Source organism: Panulirus ornatus, chromosome 72, assembly GCF_036320965.1.
Source record: "Panulirus ornatus isolate Po-2019 chromosome 72, ASM3632096v1, whole genome shotgun sequence".
NCBI lineage: Eukaryota > Metazoa > Arthropoda > Malacostraca > Decapoda > Palinuridae > Panulirus > Panulirus ornatus.
The window spans coordinates 6859117-6879926 of NC_092295.1; the positions used below are offsets into that span (position 1 = coordinate 6859117).

The 20810-nt window shown below is 39.9% G+C and overlaps 1 protein-coding gene and 1 long non-coding RNA gene across 4 annotated transcripts in view; one reads left to right on the forward strand and one right to left on the reverse strand.

The window, feature by feature from the left end:
* The window catches only part of LOC139748113 (putative neural-cadherin 2), a 184275-nt gene that overhangs the window by 3893 nt on the left and 159572 nt on the right, over positions 1-20810 (forward strand). The gene's annotated exons all lie outside the window — the stretch shown is intronic.
* The window catches only part of LOC139748116 (uncharacterized), a 155967-nt gene continuing 142997 nt past the window's right edge, over positions 7841-20810 (reverse strand). Inside the window, exon 4 of the long non-coding RNA XR_011712537.1 lies at positions 7841-9179. This is a non-coding gene — a long non-coding RNA (uncharacterized lncRNA). The remainder of the gene's footprint in view (positions 9180-20810) is intronic.

Here is a 20810-nt window from a genome sequence, read left to right on the forward strand (position 1 = left end):
TACAATATCTCCCATTTAATGATAGTGTTGCCCTTAGGTCAAAGAGGGAGTCGTCTTGAATGGCGTGTACTGGAGCGACATGTGACAGATTAATGCTCGGCTGGTGGCGCCGTGAGTAATTTACTGGAGAGTAAGTTGAGGCCTTGTTATATACTACAGGATCTGGTGCCTTGTACTGTTCAGGTGCAGAAGAGAGAGAGATAGATAGATAGAGATAGACAGATAGATAGATAGATAGAGAGAGAGAGAGAGAGAGAGAGAGAGAGAGAGAGAGAGAGAGAGAGAGAGAGAGAGAGAGAGTAATTTACAACACGTCCACAACACACCATCAATCAAAAACCAACAGTCACTTCCAAACAGACTTTTCTGTGAGTCATCTGACACAGCATCGCCTGTGTCACGTCTGATACCTTCTGACATTGTTCTTGACACGTATGTCCACCAGTGTGTGTGTGTTACATTCCCCCATCCAGTCTTCCAATATCACCAACCATGGCCAGACGTGTCAACAGTTCCAGTAATATTTTCAACAGTAAAAGGGAAAGTCTTTTGAAAGATAAACATATAAAGTTGCGTACGAAAATAAAGATTCCACGTACTGGACGTCGAACCTTTTCAAAATAGACTATAACGAACAAGAACATAGACTATACAGAACATGAACACCATACGTTATAAGGAAGAACGCTATATGTTATACTGAAGAACGTTCACCATAGCCTTTCACTACATTCAACACAACACAAGAACACGGTCAAGGAGGCTTCATATATTCTCTACTTTTCTTTTACAGTTTTCCTGTTAATTTCTAAGCCACATTTATCTGGGGATCTTACACTTATTCAGCGGAGGCTACGTTCACAGCCGGACGAAATACGCGATCAGCTGCTGTTGCTGCAGCTACGGAAGGATACTGTCGTGCTCAAGGGTTGTACCGTCGTGCTCAAGGGTTGTACGTCGTGCTCAAGGGTTGTACCGTAGTGCCCAAGGCTTGTACCGTCGTGCTTAAGGGTTATACTGTGTGCTTAAGGGTTGTGCTCTCGTGCTCAAAGTTTATACTGTCGCGCTCAAGTGTCGCACCGTCTTGCCCAATGGTTGCACCGTCGTGTTGAAGGGTCGTGCCTTCGTGCTGAAGGGTATACCATCATACCCAAGGGCTTGTTTCGTCGTATCAGAAGGTAGTGGCGTCATGTTCAAGAGTCGTGGCGTCGTGTTGGAGGGTCGTAACATTATGCTTAGGTTCCCACTATCTGTATCTTGCTTCCATCTTAAGAATTACCTTCCACATTATCCATTGCTCCAACAGTTGTATGTCTGTCTTAACAGAAGGTTTGTATACCTTGATTCTGACTTGATGTTGTACACTGAGATGAATCTGAAAAATGCTGATGATTCTGTCGGTCTGGGTATCCACGATGAATATTCCCTGATTACAGCGCAGTCTTTAATTTAGGCGAAGGGCCTTTCAGAAAAGAGTCCTTGCATTTTTTTTACCATAATCCAGATTAAAGACTTCTTAAAACGTGTCCTCTCTCTCTCTCTCTCTCTCTCTCTCTCTCTCTCTCTCTCTCTCTCTCTCTCTCTCTAACAAGAAAAACCTCCTCGTATCGCAGGCCTTGATCACCACAGACCCTTGCCTGTCGGTTATCAACCAGCTCACCAAAAACCCGCACTCAACGCACCTCGTATTTCAACTCGACAAAAATATCTGTTCAGTTGTGTTTTGGACGAGCTAGTAAAACTTAATCTGGCCGAAATGCTGGCGTGAGTTATGAGGAGAGAGAGAGAGAGAGAGAGAGAGAGAGAGAGAGAGAGAGAGAGAGAGAGAGAGAGACTGGGGCAAACAGATGATACAATCAACACAAGACTATAAACACAGACAGGGTGGAGAAATACAGAAAACTAGACAGAGAGACAGACGCAGATAGAATGTAACTAGAGAGAGACAGACATATGTAATGAATCATTATGATATAAGTTAAGGGAAGGTGACGAAATACAGAGTCTTGAGAATGGAATAGTTAGTGGCACGCGTCTGTGTTGTGGTGTCCCTACTAGCACAGATGGCCGCCATGACCTACCACTGTGCACCAACGGCATCAGGTTGTGTGTCATCCTACAACAGACTGTCCTTGTCCTCCAGCTGCCAGAAGGTCTACCTCTGTTGAGTAGTCACGAAATCCCGAGATAAATGTGGCACAGAAATTAACAGAAGGGTAAAAGAAGAGTGAATAGAATATTGTATAAAGCCTCCTTCCCTGTGTTCTTGTGTAGTGTTGAACATAGCGTGCGTCTACAGTGAACGTTCATCACTATAACATATAGTGTTCTTGTTCCCTTTATTCTATGGTGTTCATACTGTCTATAACCCATGTTTTTATTCGCTGTCGCCTAGTTTGAAAAAGGTATGACGTCAATAGTATGTGAGTCCTATATATGTTTTTCACGTAACTTTATGACACATATTTGCCTTTCGAAAGACTTTCCGTTTTACTGTAAAAAAATATTACTGGAACAGTTGACATGTCTGGCAATGGTTGTTGACGATGTTGGAAGACTGGACGGAGGAATGTGACACACACACACACACACACACACACACACACACACACTGACTGATGGACATACGTGTCAAGAAGAATGATCTCAGAAGGTGTCAGATGATGACGCATGTGACACACTCGTAGGTAACACTGCGTCAGGTGACACAGCGACACGGGTGGATCTTTGATATAGTGTGTGGACAAGTTGTTGATTACTCTCTCTCTCTCTCTCTCTCTCTCTCTCTCTCTCTCTCTCTCTCTCTCTCTCTCTCTCTCTCTCTCTAACAAAGATAACCCCCCCGTATCACAAAGACAGAACACCACAACTCCTGGTCCTTCTGTTATCAACCAACCAGCTTACCAGAGACTTCCCCTCAACCAGCCTCGCACATTAGGTCGACCAAAATATGTGCTCAATTGTGCTTTGGGAGAGGCGGTAAAACTTAATCTGGCCGAAATGCTGGCGTGAGTTATGAGGAGAAAATCCATCTAAAGAGAATGAGAGAGAGAGTATACTACATTATATATATATATATATATATATATATATATATATATATATATATATATATATATATATATATATTCATTATACCGTGTCGCTGTCTTCCGCGTTAGCGAGGTAGCGCAAGGAAACAGACGAAAGAATATATAATTTTGCTTGTGATGTACTTCTGATCTCTCTCTCTCTCTCTCTCTCTCTCTCTCTCTCTCTCTCTCTCTCTCTCTCTGTTTCAACTTCCTTAATGGATAACCTGACAATATACCAGCACTCAAGTTTTGCCTTTTGTGCACACGTTGGCTTGGTTTGTCTTGTTATAAAGGCGCTCATTATCACACCGCTCATGATCTGGGTTGATGTAAGTTTCCCATCGATGTGTTCCTTGCAGTCAAATTGCAAATGTAATGTTATAACTACTAATGTGTCCACTGTAACTCCTGCTATCACCACTACTCCAACTTTTCTGCAACAGTTGAAAATGTTAACGATCAATACTACTATCATTACTACTACAACTGCTAATACCGATCATGTTCCTACTACCACTTCAATTACTACTTGTACTGCAATAATACATCTACTACTACTACTACTACTACTACTACTACTAATGCTAATGGTGCTACTACGCTACTACTACGATTACTACCGCTACCGCTATCGTTGTTACTACTACTACTACTATGAGGATTCTTTAGAAGCAAGAGCAAAAGAAAGCTTCCGTCTTACATATTTCCTGAGTCTCTTCTAAGGTTTTGAAAAAATGAGAATTTTTCCTTCATTTTTTCCCCAACGCAGTTTTCTCTACTTAATAATCTAATGATAGAAAAATAGAACGGGGACTCTGCACTATAAAGCTCTCGAAGCCATTAAAATGAAATGAATGAATGTTATGAAGAGAACGTTTTGGGTTTATTGTGGTCCTATATATATATATATATATATATATATATATATATATATATATATATATATATATATATATATATATCGCACTTTTGACACAATTCTACCTGTGTCAACCAAAATAACAGCCACAAAGGTCATATGGTTACAGAAACCAACATGATTTCCATCGCACCTCACAACCTCGAGGTATGAAAGACTACTTCAAGGGCATCACCAGATGTGAAGGAAATGAGACCAGCTGTGAAATCCATCTGTTTTCATGAGTGACTTAGGAAGGCAGCGGTACGTAGGAGCATAGGATCATAAAGCAGAAGGCTCCTCCCATCCTCTACTGTAGATAGAGACAGGGCAGTAAAGCAGAAGGCTCCTCCCCACCCAGCACTCACCCCGGCATAACAGCTGGCAGGATGATATACTTCCATGGAAATTCTATTGGGGAAGGATGAATGGAGAATACATTTTGATATAATAACTCACAGGAAATGAGTTTATTTACCTTACTCCTAAAGAGAACTGGAGTTTAGATACGTGCATATTATAATGTAAGTTTTCAATAAGCCTGCCATAATTTATAAGTTACTCATTCATTAAGATCAATGTCATTAAAGTATTTGCTTAGTTGTGTTTTAAAATGTGTGAACGGTTTTTCACCTTAATATCATCTGACAGCGATTCATTCCAGTGTTCTGTACCTCCGCTCCTTAGAAAACTTTTGCACGCGTTTGTATTACATCTCCTCTACTCGAAGTTTATATGTTTGTTTCTGTCACTGTATCTGTTTCTAACGTGAGAAAATATCGTGAATCGTTTCTCACAAGTTATGTTATTATTTCAGAAACTTTTATCAGAGTAACTCAGAGCCTAAGATTTTTGAGTGAAAAATGATTTCAGTTGTCTGAGCTTTTCTTTATAAAGTTTATTTCTTACTGATAGAATCAGTTCTGTTCATTTTGCAATTTTTCTGAATTTTTTCTTCGTTGTAAAAGTTTGGAAAGAAGAAGCAGACATCTTATTCTTATACGATATGATGAGGGCGTTGTAAAGAGTGAAATGTATCTTTGTCTTTATAGTTTATATATCTAGCTACGTGACTAACAATCCATCTGCTGTGTTACATGAAGCTAAATCATCGGTCTATGTGCTGTGGATTATCACCCATTATCAAGTTAAGGTATTTCACTTCTCTGGCTCCTAATGATCACTTTTCAAGAATTTTCTATTCGTATCACCGGAATGCATCACTTTGTCCGTAATGAAGTATGTGTGCCATATCCCCAACTACACCATCAAATTGTCTACATCTCTCTGAACTACTGAACAACTTTCATTTGCCTTGCCTAAATTTCCTATTGTATCGTGGGTAAATCCTGAAATTCTACAAAGAATTCTACAAATATAACAGTTAGTTGATAAACACCGAGGAGACGTAGCTACGTCCCTTCGTTGTATATCAAATGAGTCTATTATATTTCTCTCTCGTGTCTCCCCAGATGATGTGATTATGACACGAAAGTGCACTTGGGAACTTATCGTGTTCATTTTCCCCGTTGACTAATAGAAATATATATATATATATATATATATATATATATATATATATATATATATATATATATATATATATATATATATATATATATATAATTTATATATATATTACGGTACTTATGGATGCTGCATACTAACACTTGTGATAAAAAAGAAATTCCATTAATTTCACGCGGGTGCTTCAGCAGAAATCAAGTTACCAAAAAAATTTGTGCATCAAAATCATTTAATAACATTACCAACACCAGAATGATTGCGTGTTTTAGCTCTTACTTCATCATGAAATATTTCCCTAAATGCACTGAAGTTATGAACACCCGTGACTACGTAAGACCACTGGAATCATAAAGTCAAGGAGAATTCAGAGAGACGTCGAAGTCCTCTACTGTAAAGACAAAAGAAAAGCGAGTCTTTTTAATGAAAGAAATGAGATAATGAAAATCATGCTTAGTATTCCTCTTGCCTATGTTCTTCAAACATTTCCTTCTTCGTTAGAATATATCGTTAGCTAATATCTTCTAACCTTCTTACTAACTTTACAACAGCCTTTCCCTTGTATTGTATATATATATATATATATATATATATATATATATATATATATATATATATATATATATATATATATATATATATATATATTAATCTATTTTGCTTTGTCGCTGTCTCCCGCGTTAGCGAGGTAGCAAGGAAACAGACGAAAGAATGGCCCAACCCACCGACATACACATGTATATACATACACGTCCACACACGCAAATATACATACCTATACATTCCAATGTATACATATATATACACACACAGACATATACATATATACACATGTACAAAATTCATACTGTCTGCCTTATCTATTCCCATCGCCACCTCGCCACACATGGACTAACAATCCCCTGCCCCCTCATGTGTGCGAGGTAGCGCTAGGAAAAGACAACGAAGGCCCCATTCGTTCACATTCAGTCTCTAGCTGTCATGTAATAATGCACCGAAATCACAGCTCCCTTTCCACATCCAGGCCCCACAGAACTTTCCATGGTTTACCCCAGACGCTTCACATGCCCTGGTTCAATGCACTGACAGCACGTCGACCCCGGTATACCACATCGTTTCAATTCACTCTATTCCTTGCACACCTGTCACCCTCCTGCATGTTCAGGCCCCGATCACTCAAAATCTTTTTCACTCCATCTTTCCACCTCCAATTAGGTCTCCCACTTCTCCTCGTTCCCTCCACCTCTGACACATATATCCTCTTGGTCAATCTTTCCTCACTCATTCTCTCCATGCGACCAAACCATTTCAAAACACCCTCATCTGCTCTCTCAACCACACTCTTCTTATTTCCACACATCTCTCTTACCCTTACATTACTAACTCGATAAAACCACCTCACACCACATATTGTCCTCAAACATCTCATTTCCAGCACATCCACCCTCCTGCGCACAACTCTATCCATAGCCCACGCCTCGCAACCATATATCATTGTTGGAAACACTATTCCTTCAAACATACCCATTTATATGCGTATTTATATACCCATTTATATACATATATGTATGTATGTATATAACCTATTCAGAATGCTGAACTTACAGATGGATGCAACTAATCAGAGAAACAGATAATTGGCTTTGGCAAGATATTGTAAACCAGCTGAGTAGTATGAACATTGCTCTCCAGTTCCCTAAGACCATTTAGAACATTTCCCTCAGAAAAATCTGTTCTAGTGACCTGAGAGAGAGGTGTGACGAAGATAATCATCTGATTAGCTGTTCGTTGACGGCCGAAGACTCGGTTCATTGGTTCATCGATCGGCCAATCATCCCGCCTCTCTCTCTCTCTCTCTCTCTCTCTCTCTCTCTCTCTCTCTCTCTCTCTCTCTCTCGTTCCAGCAGGTTTCCTGCGTCCTAGACATGCCTCCGTGACCCGACCCAACCCCCAACTCTGTAACCCAACCTGGAGTTAACTAACCAGAAGTGGGATGTCTAGCTAATTAAGGATTCCTCCGGCAGAATTTCGACCCGGATGTATGTTCTCTCTCTCTCTCTCTCTCTCTCTCTCTCTCTCTCTCTCTCTCTCTCTCTCTCTCTCTCTCTCTCTCACACACACACACACACACACACACACACATAGACACACACACACACACACACGTATATATATATATATATATATATATATATATATATATATATATATATATATATATATATATATATATATATATATATATATAAGAATCAATTACCAAACAACCTACAATACAGTTAATGAAACCACAAATCATTCATTTCGTTGGGGTAATTTACATAATTACAATACGAATTACAGGATTAACATAATCAATTTATTAACACTCATTCATACACTCATTTGAAAATGCAAGTTGTAAGAGTAAAGGAGCATTAAGAGACCAAAGTCAATTTTTCTTTAACATTTTATACAAGACAAAATATGTAGTGTATAACTCATTCAAAACTGACGACTTAATTGTGAATTTTGATTTTGATTATACGTCATTGTCAAGCGTCTTTCATAATCATTCAGAGCATCACGTAGATTATACAAAAGACCCGTACAACATCTTCAGTATACTGTAGGTAGTTGTGTAGTAGTACAGTATACTGTAGATAATCATCTACTAGTACAGTATACTGTAGATAATCATCTACTAGTACAGTATACTGTATATAATCATCTACTAGTACAGTATACTGTAGATAATCATCTACTAGTACTTAATAGACGGGGCAACACAAGGGTAAAACTATCACCCCGTAACACAAAAATAGTAATGCCACACACACACACACACACACACACATACACACAAACACACACACACACACACACGCACAGACAGACACACACACACGCACACACACATACACACAAACACACACACACACACACACACGCACACACGCCAGCCTAAGTCAAGTACCCATTTATCAACCAACCCCGAGGGCGAGGATGAACAGATAGTAACACTAAACACTATACTATGGAAGCCCCTGTGTGTGTGTGTGTGTCTGTCTGTGTGTGTGTCTGTCTGTGTGTGTGTGTGTGTGTGTGTGTGTGTGTATGTGTGTGTGTGTGTGTGTGTATGTGTGTGTGTGTGTGTGTGTGTGTGTGTGTGTGTGTCTGTGTGTGTGTGTGTGTGTGTGTGTGTGTGTGTATGTGTGTGTGTGTGTGTGTGTGTGTGTGTGTGTCTGTGTGTGTGTGTGTGTGTGTGTGTGTGTCTGTGTGTGTGTGTGTGTGTGTGTGTGTGTGCTTGATTTAACACATTTTCCAAACAAAAAGAAATTAGCAAATGTAATTCAAATAACAGAACAAATCTGTTCTTTTTTGTCCGAAAATACTGGAACTATTTTTGTACGTGTATCAGTGGGGTTTAACCCTCCGGTCATATTGTTTTCGGTTCCTGAATTGTTGCACGGTATTTCAGAATCTGTTAGAGATAAAAGGAAAAACTGAAGGAACGTTGTCGACACCATTCCCAGCTTGAACGTTGTCGACACCATTCCCAGCTTGAACGTTGTCGACACCATTCCCAGCTTGAACGTTGTCGACACCATTCCCAGCTTGAACGTTGTCGACACCATTCCCAGCTTGGTGTTTAAGCGTTCGAATGGAACCGTCTCGAGATTCCTGGGTTCATTCGATAGTTACTGTAAGAGTGAACGATAGTTACTATAATATTAAAAGTGTTTGAATAATTTCGATTATTACAATTTCATTATAAAATACATAACATTCCTCTGACTTCTCAGTCTCGGTATATCTAAAGGTTTTACATTCTCAGAACCGTGAAAAACCTGTCATATATATGCAAATGGTTGCAAAAATTAAGGCCTTTTTGATTCCATGACTTTTTAGAGAATCGTATTTTCGTTTCTGAGTAACAGAATTTTGCCTACGGTGTCTATCAGAGTCATGTTAGGGTTATATATATAAAGAAAACGTTCTTCGGGAGAGTATTATGGTTGGCTGGTTGGATATTCCGGCTTTACTTCAATCAGTTCCACCGGGGGTCATTAAGGCCGTCACCGTAAGGTTATAACCATCAGAACCATATAACCGTAAAGTTATAACCATCAGAACCATATAACCGTAAAGTTATAACCATCAGAACCATATAACCGTAAAGTTATAACCATCAGAACCATATAACCGTAAAGTTATAACCATCAGAACAATATAACCGTAAAGTTATAACCATCAGAACCATATAACCGTAAAGTTATAACCATCAGAACCATATAACCGTAAAGTTATAACCATCAGAACAATATAACCGTAAAGTTATAACCATCAGAACAATATAACCATAAAGTTATAACCATCAGAACCATATAACCGTAAAGTTATAACCATCAGAACCATATAACCGTAAAGTTATAACCATCAGAACAATATAACCGTAAAGTTATAACCATCAGAACAATATAACCGTAAAGTTATAACCATCAGAACAATATAACCATAAAGTTATAACCATCAGAACCATATAACCGTAAAGTTATAACCATCAGAACAATATAACCGTAAAGTTATAACCATCAGAACCATATAACCGTAAAGTTATAACCATCAGAACAATATAACCGTAAAGTTATAACCATCAGAACAATATAACCGTAAAGTTATAACCATCAGAACCATATAACCGTAAAGTTATAACCATCAGAACAATATAACCGTAAAGTTATAACCATCAGAACAATATAACCATAAAGTTATAACCATCAGAACAATATAACAATATAACTTTTTTTTCACGTGTTGAAGATGATGCTGGGGCGATACACACGCTCGGCTGGCATGAATATGGGCCTCACAGTGGCCTGAGATGGAACCAGAGTTTTCAAGATGATAATTGATGTCTATAATGTCTCTTTGGCGCAAGTTGATGGACTTAAAAGAAAACGTGGAGGAGGTGGCTCCTATGGGCGTGTTCCGGGCCATAAAGAGTTGAGATAGATGGTAAGATAACTTCCTCCGGCATCTTGATTGTTGAGGAGGGGGGGGTGTGGGGGGGTATGGAACGTAATGGTGAGGCGAGTGTTGGGGATTAAATGTGTCGGTGATTGTAAGGGTTTAGGGACTGGTTTGTCAGTAAGGGCGAGTGTAAGGGGTCGAATGTGTCAGTGAGGGCAATTGTAGGAGGTTGAGCGTGATGGCAAGAGCGAATGTGAGAGATTGAGTTTGTTAATGGAGGTGAGTGTTTGGGGTTAAGTATGCCGATGACTGTGTCGTTGAGGGCTGGTATGAAGGAGTTCAGTGTGTCGTTGAGGGCTGGTATGAAGGGGTTCAGTGTGTCGTTGAGGGCTGATATGAAGGGGTTCAGTGTGTCGTTGAGGGCTGGTATGAAGGGGTTCAGTGTGTCGTTGAGGGCTGGTATGAAGGGGTTCAGTGTGTCGTTGAGGGCTGATATGAAGGGGTTCAGTGTGTCGTTGAGGGCTGGTATGAAGGGGTTCAGTGTGTCGTTGAGGGCTAATATGAAGGGGTTCAGTGTGTCGTTGAGGGCTAATATGAAGGGGTTCAGTGTGTCGTTGAGGGCTGGTATGAAGGGGTTCAGTGGGTCGTTGAGGGCTAATATGAAGGGGTTCAGTGTGTCGGTGTACGCAAATTTGTGAGGGAGTGGAGCGCTAACGTGTGTGCTTTTGTGAGGCATTTTCACAGGGAGAAAGAATTGATTGCGTTCCAGCTAACGACGCTATAAACGAATCTATGTACAAACACAATGGTTAGGTTAGGTCAGGTTAGGTTTGGTTACGTTACGTTACGTTAGGGATTAAGACATACTCTGATTTCTATTGTTAGAATTAACATTCTACATGATTTACGTCGTTTGCTTCTAATAAACCCATGTCAAAAGAAAAAGAGTTAGGTTGGACCAGGTTAGATAAAGTTTAGTCATTACTAAATCAAGTTGAGTTAGGTATCAAGATGAATTTATACACATCTGTAGAAAAAGAAAACGAACAGTCTATATAACTAACATCACGTCTGTTCCCAAGAAATCCATGAGCAAAGAAGTTCTCAATTTCTCTCAAGGATTACATTACGAGGTGCTGAAAAAGCGTCTATGACTGTACAATATCCAGGCGACAAGTAACAAAAGCGATTATGAACATTAAGAAAAAAATTCCCAAACAGCCAAGTAAAATGACCACTTAGCATTCAGACTTAGCTCTGTAATCCCCTGATTCAGGTGGAGCGGGCGAGAAAGGACTCTACAAAAGCATCCATAAAAGCGAAACTCCCCTTCACAACGGCTTGCTTAAAGGATCTCGTTGAGTAAGGCAGAGTGAGGCCATTTGACAAAGGGTCAGGTGTGAGCGTGTGGCCATTTTCTGCCTACCAGTGGTAGGACCTTCGCAAGCATTTTGGGAATTCTAAACAGAAATTGAAATTAAATGTTAGAAAAAAACTGTATGGATAACATCATCAGGAAGTATAGAAACATATATATAGTAATATCAACATTTTCTCACAACTGTGGTTATCCCATTACTATATATATTCGTACAGTTACAGTACCTGTGACGTACAAGCATCCCCAAGTCTCCGACGCCAATCCTACCCCCTATATTATTCAGGAAATTTCACTCAGCATAGAGAAATGGAAGCTACAAAGTAACCATCCTCAACATATATATTCTCAGACATATCGTTCATGATATTGGTCATGACGCAACACAGTGTTGATAACGTTGTAGATATGTATATACTAGACGTGGGTAATGAGTTCCAGGAAGCTTTGATCGCTAAGCTCTTCAATATTCAATCCGTTTTGCATTTTCTGATAAAAGTTTTGTAAGGTCTTCATTAGAAATAATTTGATTCATATATGATAGAATTTTTCATAATAATAACAGTAGTAGCAGTGTAGTGTTAGTAGTTATGATGCTAATGCTAATAATATCATCTTTTACATTTTACGTCCGAGTAACAACCAAGAGTCCACATCAAGGCCAGACCATAATTGAAATATAGAGAAGATTATGAAAGAGGAAAAAAAGAGAAAATGGAAAGCCTTTACCAATATTGGAGGATGTGAAAAAGCAGTTATTAATGCCTGGTCATACTTACTGGGAAAGACATTGAAAGGGTAGAGAGTTCCAAAGCTTCGACCTGTAGGGCAAGAAAGAGTTGTCAAAACGGCCCACCCTTGAGTTGCCAAAGGCCACTCACTAATAATGCGACGCAACAGTTTGCCGAGTATTGCGTGGTTTACCTTGTGGAAGGAGAACGTAAGCAGCCAGTTCTTAGTAACAAAAACCAAAGTAAAGCCTACAGAAGAGGGATAAAGAGCCAGCATTACAGCGTAAGCAACTTTTGAAGTTAGCTTGGGAGAGTTTATAAGTCGGACGGCTATCGACCAAACTTCTTCAAGTAAGAATAGAAAGGTACAACCGCCATATTTGCGAGATCAGCACTCCACATCAAGGACAGATCAATCCTTCGTATGAACGGTGCAACTGTTCCTAGGAAAAGAAATTTTGACATCTGAACAAGACTCCCAGTTTCTTAGATGCAGACTTAACTGTTTCCCTAATGAGGGGTTTCCAAGAGAGTGGATATTACTATAATACAAAGTTCGTTGAGTTAAGAGGTGGAATTACAGGACCGTAAAAGGAGAAAGAAAAGTTGAGGAATTTTCGATAAAGAGATGGGTATCAATATAATAATAAAAATAATACTAATAATAATAATAATAATAATAATAATAATAATAATAACAATAATGATGATAATAATAATACTAGTTATAATAACAGTGATAAAATCAATAATTATTTCATTATCACAATCATCTAGATTTTACTGATTTTGATATGAATATAAAAACTATTTTTCCCGTTATTACATATTTTTCTCACTGTTTTCAGTTTTTGGATGAAGTGAGAAAAGAGGTGGCCCTGGGGAGTGTGGAGGCTGGGAAGGAAGTAATGCTAAATCACAGAAAATAAAAAGCCCTCCTAATTAAAAATGAAAAATATAAAGCCATTGCCAGGGGCAGCACGGATAATGATGATGGAGAGAAAGAGAAAAAAAGAATACCTCTGAGCGTACACACGCAATGTACGAGTACCTACGACATAATAAGAGTTAACGCGTTGCGCTCATCGCACGTTTTCCTTAATGAATGATATTGCCTTTCTCTGCTGCCACGTTCAGTACATATTATCAATCCAAGGCTCATCTGGAACTGACTTCAACTATATGTCAAATTTTCTCTTAAATGTTTCTGTAGTTCTATACAATTCTTCTGCTGGTACAGTGAATAATCTCTCCATCACTTTTGCAGGGTTCTCGCATATCTTTGATATCTTTTTCGTATATTTCATGGAAATCTAGCAGGCTTAATTGCACTGTCTCGTCCTTACTGAGAGGCTACTAAGCCCATAACAGTCTATTGTTCCTTCAATTTGTACATTACGAGTTCTTTCGGCCTCTCATAATAATTCATATGTTCTATACTTTCAATTTTGCTTGTGAGATGCTTCTGAACTCTCCCTGATTTGTATATAAGCCTATTTGGCAGTTGGCTATACGACAAAGCGGTATAGACTTTTGCTTCTTGTGTATACAATGAACATCTTCGTCAACTCTTCCTCCTTTTCGTGAAAGTTCTCATGATCATACCACTCATTGCTGCCTTGATAGTGTCATCTTTTCAATATGTCCATTGAATTCTAGCTTCTCATTTGTAGTGACTCCTTGATCCTTGGTGTTCGTTTTGCCTTCTGACACCTTCCCTGCTGAGCCATGGTACAGTGCCATCAATGTTGAGGTAATAGTTCCATAATTTATTTGCAAAAGTTTATCTTCGTTGAATTCTATCTTGTTCAATTCTGCCCATGTGGATATTGTGCCTAAATCTTTTTGCATTCATTTACTATTAGTTTCTGTTCCTATTATCATTTTGTGTGACTAGAGAGAGAGAGAGAGAGAGAGAGAGAGAGAGAGAGAGAGAGAGAGAGAGAGAGAGATTTTTACCTACGATTACCCAGGACAAGACTGTGTTAAAAGTATGCATCACATCATTTTTAACACCTTTATGAAACAGTTCTCTCTCTCTCTCTCTCTCTCTCTCTCTCTCTCTCTCTCTCTCTCTCTCTCTCTCTCTCTCTCTCTCTCGTCTAAGTCTTACAGTTACGAATACTTTGTCGGAAGGGGGACACGTCGGGCAAATGGAGTTACCCTGCCACAAAAGGGCCTTTGGAAAGAATTCGGACGTTGTCAGTCTCTCGACGAGAAGAAGAGTGTCTGCTCCTTTGTATGGTTCCTCCAGACTGAGGGCAAGTCTAGGTGGACGACGTAGTGAAGATAAGGGATAGTGGTAAATCTTCGTCTTAACTCAGTTACTGTAAAGTCTAAAGATGCTCTCTCTCTCTCTCTCTCTCTCTCTCTCTCTCTCTCTCTCTCTCTCTCTCTCTCTCTCTCTCTCTCTCAGACGACTCCATGACCCCCTTTTATAGGGGGTTCCTGCGGCTTCGAGGCTGCACTCCACGCAGGAGCAGGGAATCGATTAACCTCTCTGGAGCGAGGTGCTCAATGGAGCTACACTTTCCACCCGATACCAACGGCACGCCTGCGCCGAAGGTGACTTTATGCTCGTGCTGTTTGCATTTACTGGTGGATTCCGGTTATATATATATATATATATATATATATATATATATATATATATATATATATATATATATATATATGAGTGTGTGTGTATGTGTGTGGGTGTGTCTGTGTGTGTCAGTGTTTGTGTCTGTATGTGTCAGTGTCTGTGTCTGTGTGTACCATGTATTTACCTCTATATTTATATGCACACAAAAACACAACGTAGCCTATGCCAGGTACCCATTTTCCTTTTTTTGTGTGTGTGTAAAATTTATAGGTATGAGAAATACATATAAGTAAAGATACAGTAAGAAAATACACAAAAAATAGAGATTCTCAAATCTACACAGCTTGAACATTTAAACCCCTTGATGACAACAGCACGACCCTTGAGCACGAGGGTATGACCCTAGAGTATGATGATGGCCTCTTGAGGGTCAGGTGAAAAGGTCACATCTTCATAACCCCATGGGTCGTACCGTTGTGCTCATAGGTCGTGCTGTCGTGTTCAAGGGTCGTATTGTCGTGTTCAACGGCCGTACCTCTGTGCTCAAGGGTCGTACCTTTGTGCTCAAGGGTCGTACCTTTTTGCTCGTAGGTCGTGCTGTCGTGTTAAAGGTCGTATTGTCGTTTCACCGGTCGTACCTTTGTGCTCAAGGGTCGTACCTTTGCGCTCGTAGGTCGTGCTGTCGTGTTAAAGGTCGTATTGTCGTGTTCACCGGTCGTACCTTTGTGCTCAAGGGTCGTACCGTTGTGCTCAAAGGTCGTACCTTTGTGCTCAAAGGCCGTACCTTTGTGCTCAAGGGTCGTACCGTTGTGCTCGTAGGTCGTGCTGTCGTGTTAAAGGTCGTATTGTCGTGTTCACCGGTCGTACCTTTGTGCTCAAGGGTCGTACCTTTGTGCTCAAGTGTCGTACCTTTGTGCTCAAGGGCCGTACCGTTGTGCTCAAGGGTCGTACCGTATCGTTCAAGAGGTTCTTACGTCATGAGAGTTCCACTCACGTGACGACACGAATCAGACTGAAACAAAATACAGAGTATCATTTCCTCGACACCTTCCCTTCAGTAATCCCTCCCACGTTATATTCCTCCCCATCTAATTTGAGCTCGTGTCTGTTGTAGCAAGGGACAATAGAGAGTTCAGCTTGGCTGGAATGCCTCCATTCAGGGAGGGTGTTGGAGTCAATGGTTGGTTAGTTATTGGTTATAATCCAAATATAATTGCCTCTCGCGATGGATTACCTCCCGCTGAAGTCAAAGAATGAATGGTTTTATAAAATGATATTTGGATTTAGAAAATAAACCTTGGTTCTCTTCTTTATTTCTAGGTGATTATATGCAAATAACTACCAATGATTTATTGAGGACTGAATGCTATTGCGATACTTATTTTGAATTTTGATCTCTTATCTTTAAGAGATTAAATGTAAATCATTTTCTTTTCTTCTTTTTAATCCTGATATGAAAAGCAGCTTATGTAAATTACTGTTGAGGATTTCTGAAAATTCGTTTCACAGCTTCGTATTGAGAAAAAAAAAAGTTAATTTCGCTGTAGTTTCAAAGAAGCTTGCATGAAATGATGATTTGCTAGGAAAGAGAGAGAGAGAGAGAGAGAGAGAGAGAGAGAGAGAGAGAGAGAGAGAGAGAGAGAGAGAGAGAATACGTTTTCTGCAGATGACCCCAGATCATTAATTTACCAGTGTCAACAAAGTTTAGTGTTATGGCCATATATTCTGAAGTTGGTCTTTGATTTCCGGCCGCCATATTCTAGCAGTCCCGCAGAACATCCCACAGTTCAACAGAGACGCACAAGGTTCTAAAAATCAGTTCACCAAAAAATATGAAACACAAGTTAACTTTACCTGTAGAACGATGAATGTTTTAAAGCTAGTTCAAGAGCATGATCATGTCATTGACTTTTTTCATGATTAACTTCTATATGGTACTTTCTGACATAATCCCATTCTCTAGTAGATAGCTACTTAATCCAGCACACCCACACACAAACACACACCCACAAACAAACACACACCCACACACACACACACACACACACACACACACACATTTCATAATACACTGAAAACAGTAAGGAAAAAAATACCTAAGAAAAACAATAATGATATATCCTTCCATTATCAGTTATTGGAAACACTCGGCGAAATAATGCAGATGGCTCAAATCAAGACCAAATTTGATCAAGTTTACAGTGCTGCACTCTTATTCTTTCCTTTTTCAAATTGGTACAGGGATGTAAATTTGAATAATGTATTCTCAAAGGAATCTTTTGCCTGATGGCTCCGGATGTTTTCACTGCAGGAGCTCTCGGGCACAATATTCTAAAGATGGCCGGCCATAAAGCGAAGATTAGGGAGAGAGAGAGAGAGAGAGAGAGAGAGAGAGAGAGAGAGAGAGAGAGAGAGAGAGAGAGAGAGAGAGAGATTTAAAAATCCTCAGAAACTCGTACCCAGATTATAATACAATATCTTACAGACACTCATACACCCGACATCTCCTTCACTTATCCCTACAGTAAACACACAAGTAAGCACTGTAAACCACACTTAACACTTATACCTCTCTTCCTACACCATACACATCCTGCTACACCAACTGTATAAGCTGCCTGGTATGTATGTTTGCATGCATACATACCTAGGATATTCCCTTCAATTTCTTTTGTCGTATTAATCCCAAAATCGTATACTGAGTCATTTACCTTAAATGTAGCATTCCCCCTAATCCTGGGAGATACATGTTTGTGTCTGGTCATTCTCGCAATACAGCATTTTATTCAGTCCTTGTCAATACAGACTTTTCCAGTCTTCCAAAATACAGATATCTGTTCAGTCCTCTCAGACTTTCGTAAAACAGACTCGTTAAGGCATTGCACATAAAGAATTCTGCCAAGTTTTCCAATATATAATTTGGCCAATTTTTTCAGGTACATACTTTTGTAATACCCATTTGTCCAAGCCTTGTTAATATTGACTTTTGTGCAATCTTTTGAAACGAAAAATTCCCCCACATTTCGAGTGCATATTAGAACATCATTTCGGCTTCCAATAGGTTTCCAAAGTTAACTAGAAAACAACAGGATAGTATGGGATTAGAGATGAAATTAAAGTACAAATGACATCTATACTACCCTTTCTATTTGTGTGTGTGTGTGTGTGTGTGTGTGTGTGTGTGTGTGTGTGTGTGTTTGCGTGCTTACGTTTTCAGTTTCAGTTTAGCAAATACTGCCGGGAATAGAGCTTCAGTGGGACACTGCCATCAACGCCGACTGAAAGCAAATAGAATCATGATGCAGTTTAGCGAATGCATTGATTGCGTAGTATTGCTCGAAGGTGACATTAATGTGGGAGGTAATGATGACCCGCAGGGAGCCTCCTCAATAGACGAGGAATGATGTGGTATGCCGGGGTCGACATGCTGTCAATGGATTGAACCAGGGCATGTGAAGCGTCTTGGGTAAACCATGGAAAGTTCTGTGGGGCCTGGATGTGGGAAGGGAGCTGTGGTTTCGGTGCATTATTACATGACAGCTAGAGACTGAGTGTGAACGAATGGGCCTTTGTTGTCTTTTCCTAGCGCTACCTCGCACACATGAGGGGGGAGGGGGTTGTTATTCCATGTGTGGCGAGGTGGCGATGGGAATAAATAAAGGCAGACAGTATGAATTATGTACATGTGTATATATGTATATGTCTGTGTGTGTATATATATGTATACATTGAGATGTATAGGTATGTATATTTGCGTGTGTGGACGTGTATGTATATACATGTGCATGTGGATGGGTAGGGCCATTCTTTCGTCTGTTTCCTTGCGCTACCTCGCTAACACGAGAGACAGCGACAAAGCAAAATTAATAAATAAATACATATATATATGTATATATATGTGTGTGTGTGTGTGTGTGTGTGTGTGTGTGTGTGTGTGTGTCTGTGTGTCTGTGTGTGTGTCTGTGTGTGTGTGTGTGTGTGTGTGCGTGTGTGTGTTTGGGCGACGCAAATTCAGCGCCTCTCATATATACCTTGAACTATGGCTTACACTGATGCTTAAGGGTAGAGATGGAGGGAAGAACCCTACTGGAAAATGATAAGGATATCAATTCTACAGTCATGGCAAGAAGATATCAACTCAACATTCCTATCAAGAAATCAGCTGAACCTTCATGTGACCGACAAAACATCACCTCAACAATAGTGTCTGTGGCGAGTTTGAAATTATCACAACACCAGCACCACGTGATACATCTAGATATGATTTAGATGTAACTATAAGCTCTGAAAGACTTCATGATGACGATGGGAAATTGGATGTCATTATCCAAATTGGTTTAGCACAGATTATAAAGAGAATCTGAAAAAAAATATCACAGTTGTGATCTATATGCAAAGTGACTAGAGCGAAAATTCAGTGGTGAGGTATTGGAATTTCTATTCTCCCGGCGTCTCTGTTTAGCGCCTCCTCAAATATGACATATTTCATTTCTTATTCCAGTAAAAGCTTTGGCTGAAGTTAGTTTTTGTGTGTAGTATTGTTCTTCGTGTAGTACGGGGAATGAGAATCCCCCACGTTTATTTGTCTGTCTCTTGGCTCTAGATGGTAGACTTAGCTATGGTACATAATACAAGACACCTAGAGATAAGAGGTGTGCAAATGAGGCCATTTTTCGTTTGTTCCTGACACTACTTCACTTAAACGGGGCAATTACATATAAAAAAGTATAGTTTTTTCTGGATTACTTAAATATTTTCCGTCTATCACACTGATTCTTGGCGCTGGTTCGAACAACGATGGTGTTCATGGGCATTGTTTCGAACGACGGTTGTGTTCACGGGCTTTGGTTCGAGCCACGGTAGTGTTCACTGATTCTAGTTCGAATCGCGGTGGTGTTTACGGGTACAGTTTTGAACCACGGTGGTGTTCACGGGCACTGGTTCGAACCGAACCACAGTGGTGTTCTGTGGTATAGACATCCTCACACGCAGCTTCCCCACATCAATATGCATCAATTGATGTGTCTCCCGTGTTGAGGCACTTCGACTCTGACGTCCCGGACGAAATCAAGGACTCGGCATAAACTTGGAGCTTGGTAGGGACGCTTTCAGAGGCTGTGTAGTGTGTATCTGGGGATCGGGTGCTTAGGTTCGGTGTGAGAGGAATTTACTCCGCTTGTGTTATGCACACAAACACAAACACACACACACATACACACACACACACACACACACACACACACACATACACACACACACACACACACACACACACACACACACACACATATACACACACACACACACACACACACACACACACACACACACACATACACACACATCCCACTTGAAATAATACATAGATCTGCTATAGGTCTAACAGGCTATAAAAACGTTTCCTGATGCTACCATGAAGAGCGCTAGCGAGAGGAAAAAACGTGTAATTTTAGCAATAAATGAGAACAAGATAACTTTAATGTCGTTAGAGTCGTAGGTTAATTGTGTATTTCAGTGATGTGATGTCGAAGGACCAGTGGCGTGAGGCACTGGAGAGTGAAGAGGATATACATCGTGGTATTCCGCAGGTCAGATAACAGTGTGTGTGTATGTGTAAGTCTCTAATCATCCATGTGTGGGTGTGCTATATGGGGAGGGAGTTTTATAG